This window comes from Homarus americanus, unplaced genomic scaffold (genome assembly GCF_018991925.1).
Source record: "Homarus americanus isolate GMGI-L3 unplaced genomic scaffold, GMGI_Hamer_2.0 scaffold41149, whole genome shotgun sequence".
Classification (NCBI taxonomy): domain Eukaryota; kingdom Metazoa; phylum Arthropoda; class Malacostraca; order Decapoda; family Nephropidae; genus Homarus; species Homarus americanus.
Window position 1 is genome coordinate 108,505 of NW_024756979.1, and position 6,569 is coordinate 115,073.

A 6,569-nucleotide genomic window follows, 5' to 3' on the forward strand; every position below is an offset into this window, starting at 1 on the left:
TAACCACATGTCTTGCGGGGTGTGTGTGTGTGTGTGTGTGTGTGTGTGTGTGTGTGTGTGTGTAACAGCAAGAAATTCGCCCCAGGCTGGGAGTTATACCGGGGAATGGCATGAAAATTATTTGTTTGAGATCGCTTTATGCGAGTAATGGACGACACGTGCTTGGTGTTTCTCGCTGGTGGTGGCCGTCTCTCCCTCACTATTGGTGGAGGAGGATAAGATCTCTCCACTTCTCCCTCAGTAGCAGTGATGGTGGTGGAGAAAAGCCCTTTCTTATCCTCCTTTACTGCTAGTGGTGGTGGATCCTCTCCCTCAATAGTAGTGCAGAAGGTCTCACTCTCTCCCTCCCACGCAGGCAGAACGTCACCACCAATCTCCCTCACAGGACACCAACCCTCGCCCCTGGCAAATTTAGTTTGGGCCACGCGGTATTGAGTTTTATGCTGGGTTTTATTGGGAGAGAAAGGTGAGGGGGTGGTAATGCTCTGACAACACTGACTTCCCAACTATGGCCACCAAAACCTGGCAAAACCCAGATGGAGCCGGGAGGGTGGACAACTATGGCACAAAAACGTGGTGGAGCCGGGGGGTGGCAACTATAACAAAACTGAAATTGGAGCTGGGTTTGCAGAAATCACGATGGCCTTAATCTTTTTTTTTTATATATTCTGACAATTTAGAGATAGTATGGTGTATAGACAGTGAAAGTAAGTGGCGCAAAAAGAATATAAATTGGAAAGGTGGATAGAGAGAGAGATAGGAAGGCAAGAAAAGTAGAAGAGGCAAAAGAAAAAAGGTAGATAGGAAAGAAATGGGTGGAAAAGGAAGGGTTGGAAGGGAAGTGAAAGGGGTTAGATAAAGAGAAGGATGGAAAGGAAGGAGGATAAACAGAGAAGAGATGTATGGATAAGGAGGAAGTGTTGTAATGGATATAGATGGGAGTAGGGGCGAAGAGGAGGAAAACGGAAGGGTGCTGGAAAATGGTGGAGGTGTAGGGGGGGAAGAACCACGGTGACAAGGGGGGGGGGGTTAGTCATATACACAAGGGTGATCAAAAACTGGTCATTTGCATCATTAAACAGCGCTTAAAAAAATAGCCCTCGCGTGTAAACACCATTCAGTTAGGTCAAAAGGAGGTGGAAATGGATTAAATGAACAGTTTATTTCGTATGGTGTATGATGTTGAGGCCGACTGGAGACAACGCTCTAGTCCTGACTCAAGTTGCCGGATCGCATCCCGCGGTTAGCAACTAAGTAGGGCGCCCTTAGTCGACCCATCTGCTACAACATGGGTCTCTAACTGTATAAGTAGGGAAGTGAAAGGCGGTAGCGTTCAGTGTCGGCCATATTGTGTACTGGATGCTTAGTCTTCGGTTGACTATAGCCACACTGCTCCTAAACCGGCCACTATCCCTCTTCCACTTCATTTAAGGGGGTTTTGACACGCTTCTGTTTTTTGGCTTGTATTTTCATAATTTATTTTTAGGTGTATTGTAATTATACGTTATGTCAGATTGTATCACTGAACAATGTTGATTGTTTTACTCAACTTTATTGTTGTGAAGTACCCTTTTTTTTAAAAGCCTTGTTGGAACATTTTAAATCACGGGTGACTGATCGAAACTGTTTTTCCTTTGTCAATATTGTGTGTATGGAGAGGAGTTACGGGGAGGTGAGGCGTGAGAGGAAATAGTGTGGGTGAGAGGGAAAGTAGAGCGTGTACCAACAATCAGTGCAGGACACAGGAAGTAGGTAATGTTCGTAACGTAATCCCCACGTGTCGTCACGGGTCGCTCACCTAACGCTGCTGGCTTACCAGAACACCCGCCGCCCTCTGGTCTAGACCAGGGGAGGGAGGAGGGACACCCCAGTCTAGACCAATGAGGGACGCTCCGCTCCAGTCTGGACCTGTGAAGGACGCTCTCTCCCAGTCTGGACCATTGGGGGACGCTCCGCTCCAGTCTGGACCATTGGGGGACGCTCAGCTCCCGTCTGGACCATTGGGGGACGCTCCTCTCCAGTCTGGACCATTGGAGATCTTCCATTCCTAATCTGGACCATTGGGGGACGCTCAGCTCCCGTCTGGATCATTGGGGGACGCTCCGCTCCAGTCTGGACCATTGGGGGACGCTCAGCTCCAGTCTGGACCATTGGGGGACGCTCCTCTCCAGTCTGGACCATTGGAGATCTTCCATTCCTAATCTGGACCAGCGGTGAATCACTGTATCACTGCCGTTGTAGGACTACTGAACTGAACTCACACACACAGACAGACAATATACAGTATATATATATATATATTATAAAGTATTTTACATTTGGTGGATGACGCACTACAACTGACCGGCATTACAGCCTCGTGTACGGGCAGGGAGAGAGAGGTAGTTTTATCGTGGATCAATTTCATCCCTTTGGTCGAGTGTGATCACTATTCAGAGCTACTCCCGTGCAAGTGAGAGAGATGGCGGCAGTATGGCCAAGTTAACGTTTTTTTATTACTCACTTTTGATATTTTCCGTAGCAAGTTAGTTTACTTGCAACCCAAGAAGTGTCTCAGTAACCCGAGGTGGCGTTAGCTACAGTGTAATTAATATCGTGTTTCCCTTCATGTGGGTGAACCGTACAGTACACGTGTTACTTTATACAATATTTCTATAAACGGGTTGACTGTTGACTTAGCTTCTACCAAATTACATCGCAGTTGACATATTCGTCACTGACAACTGGAGTTTAGCAGAAGTTGCTCACCAGATGGAAGATGGTGATGGGCGCTGTCGGGGTTAGTTTTATATTTTATCTAAGACCCAAAGTGTAGACGAGATAAGCGTGGGAATACTGTGCTGCCAGTGAACCGTTTAATTGCCGTCCCAGGTACTGCAGGCAACACCGCCTTGCTGTCCTCCATTGTATGTTAATTTGAAGAAAACTCATCCGGGACGAGGATAACCAGATTCACATGGAAGTTTTGTGATATATTTTTGTTTATTGACTACGTGTATCTCTAGTTTTAGTGAGTCATAGTTAATTTTGAGTGGATGACTGAGGAGGCAGCCTGCCATCACTCTCTCTCTCTCTCTCTCTCTCTCTCTCTCTCTCTCTCTCTCTCTCTCTCTCTCTCTCTCTCTCTCTCTCTCTCTCTCTCTCTCTCTCTCTCTCTCTCTCTTTGCCGCAACCGTGAGAAGCTTGTGTTTGTATATGTTAGTGTTGCAGCTGTGTGTTTGTTCCCGACTGTTTGTAGACGATTCAGTTCACTCCCAAACACACACACACTCATCTGGCGACCATCCAAGAGCCCGAGTGAAAATTTCCCTCCTTTTGATGACGAGGAAACACTAGACAGCGCTGTTGGGGGGTTATATTACTTTATTTTCATCTTCATTTTGTTTCTATATCTTCAGTTTTCAAATTTTCCTCTTTTTCGTTTTTTCCCTTTATTATTATTATTATTATTATTATTATTATTATTGGTATAGTAGTAGTAGTAGCAGTAGTAGTAATAGTAAATAATACCAGTAGTATTTTATTATTTATATTAATCATAAATAGCATTAGCTTGATGTATATTAATGCTATTTAATATAATTACACATTACATAAAACTGATGACTGTTGAGTTAAAAAGAATAAATTAAAAAAAATGGCGTTAATATTCTTTTTAATTAGATTATTATTTTTGTGTTGTGTAAATGTGTAAAAGCTTGATGACGTAAATTATTTGCTCTCAATAATCTCATTAAAAACAGTTAATTTAGGCAAGGAAAAAATCTTCTTAATTAGATTTTTGGTGTTGACAATCTGTTAGGTATAGGGGAATGATTTAATGGCCCGGTGTATGAATGTTTAATGGTGGAAATAATGTTTTAATGGCCCGGTGTATGAATGTTTAATGGCGTAATGGTGGAAATAATGTTTTAATGGCCCGGTGTATGAATGTTTAATGGCGTAATGGTGGAAATAATGTTTTAATGGCCCGGTGTATGAATGTTTAATGGTGGAAATAATGTTTTAATGGCCCGGTGTATGAATGTTTAATGGCGTAATGATGGAAATAATGTTTTAATGGCCCGGTGTATGAATGTTTAATGGCTTAATGGTGGAAATAATGTTTTAATGGCGCGGTGTATGAATGTTTAATGGCGGAAATGATGTTTTAATGGCCCGTGTATAAATGTTTAATGGCTTAATGGTGGAAATAATGTTATAATGGCCCGGTGTATGAATGTTTAGTGACTTAATGGTGGAAATAATGTTTTAATGGCCCGGTGTATAAATGTTTAATGGCTTAATGGTGGAAATAATGTTTTAATGACCCGGTTTATGAATGTTTAATGGTTGAAATAATGTTTTAATGGTCCGGTGTATGAATGTTTAGTGACTTAATGGTGGAAATAATGTTTTAATGGCCCGGTGTATGAATGTTTAATGGCTTAATAGTGGAAATAATGTATTAATTACCCGGTGTATGAATGTTTAATGGTGGAAATAATGTTTTAATGGCCCACTGTATAATTGTTTAATGGCTTAATGGTGGAAATATTCCCCACACCCCCACTCTTGCCCCCATTACCCCCGTGACCCCTTTCCCCCCATCACCATCCCACCCCTTCCCATTATACATCCCCTACCATCCCATCATCCAACCTCCTGCCATCATACATTCCCCTCTCATCACCCCCACTCCTTCCCTCTCATCACCCCCACTCCTTCCCTCTCATCACCCACCACCCCCTCTCTGGACGTGAAAACTTCTCCTCCTGGGGAACTTGGCCTGTAAAGCTGCTTTAATTACAGAGCTTATTAACGACCGCCAAAGATATTAGCAACTCGGCAGACATTTACTGGGGTGTGTTGTACCTAATCCTGGGTGAGTGGGCGGGTGAGTAATGCATCATGCTGCTGCCTAACGTGTGGGTGGGTGGGTGGGTGGGTGTGACGTGGGTGGGTGGTGGTGCCAGGTAAATACATAAATAAAATAATATTAATAAAAACTAAAAATAATAATAAAAAAAACTAATGTAATTGACAGGATGGGATTGATATTTTTTTTTAGGGAGAGAAGAGGATAGAAATAAAATAAATGATAAAATTTTTAGGCAGATAATTTCGAGGATAAATTTAAAGAAATGGAAGGAAATTATATAAACAAAAAATGTGATTAACAGAGCATGGGAATTGAGAATTTTTTAGGGAGAGAAAATAAATATGGATAATAATTTTAAAGAGTAGAAAAAGTTGTGCAGGAAAATTTTTGGGGAATGCCAATTTGTTAGGGGTAATGAGAAAAGGGATTTAGATAATGATTTTAAAGGAATATTGAATAAAGAAGATGAATGATAATTTTACTCGGCCATAGTTCTAACAAGGATGATGAGTGAATGATGATTAGGAAGTATAGACTGATGGATGTGAATAATAATAATGTAATATAGTGAGATGTGAGGGATCATTGTAGGGAAAATGTAGAGGGTGTAGATGATAATGTTAAACAGGGGTGTAGATGATAATGTTAAACAGGGGTGTGGATGATAATGTTAAACAGGGATGTAGATGATAATGTTAAACGGGTGTAGATGATAATGTTAAACAGGGGTGTGGATGATAATGTTAAACAGGGGTGTAGATGATAATGTTAAACAGGGATGTGGATGATAATGTTAAACAGGGGTGTGGATGATAATGTTAAACAGGGGTGTGGATGATCAAGCACGCCAGGTGAGAGAGGGAGTTGGTGGCCACTCGAAGGAAGCATGACACACTGTGGGAGCGTCCAGGCCACATTCATGCTACTGTTGTACAGTTGTTGATTAGTGCTGTAAGATTATCCGCTCGTTATTTTAAACCTGATTCTCGCCTTTACTGATATGTTTGCTGGTCTCTCTCTCTCTCTCTCTCTCTCTCTCTCTCTCTCTCTCTCAGAGCTTAGTGTAGCATTTTTATAAATAGTTCGGCGTTACTATTATTGTTCTATTGGTCCTGAGGGCGATAGAAAGAAGCCGCACGCACGCACACACACACACACACACACACACACACACACACACACACACACACACACACACAGTTTATATATGTTCTTATCGCGTTTATTTTCCTTTATGTTCAAGTTGGTTCTGTACTGAAGATGTCGTAGATAGTGATTGAATATTAACCTTCCTCACCTCCAACACCTCCCCCCTCCTCCAACACCACTCCCCACCTCCAACACCTTCCCCACCCTCCAACACTTCCCCTCACCCTCCAACACCTCCCCTCACCTCCAACACCTCCCTGCTCACCCTCCAACACTTCCCCCATCACCCTCCAACACTTCCCTCACCCTCCAACACCTTTCTCACCTCCAACACCTCCCCTCACCCTCCAACACTTCCAAACCTTCCCATCACCCTCCAACACCCCCATCACCTCCAACACCCCATCACCCTCCAACACCTCCCTCATCCTCCAACAGCACCCTCCAACAACTCACCTCCAACACCTCCTCCATCACCTCCAACACCTCCCATCACCTCCAACACCTCACCCTCACCCTTCAAAACCTTCCTCCTCACCTCCAACACCTTCCCCATCAC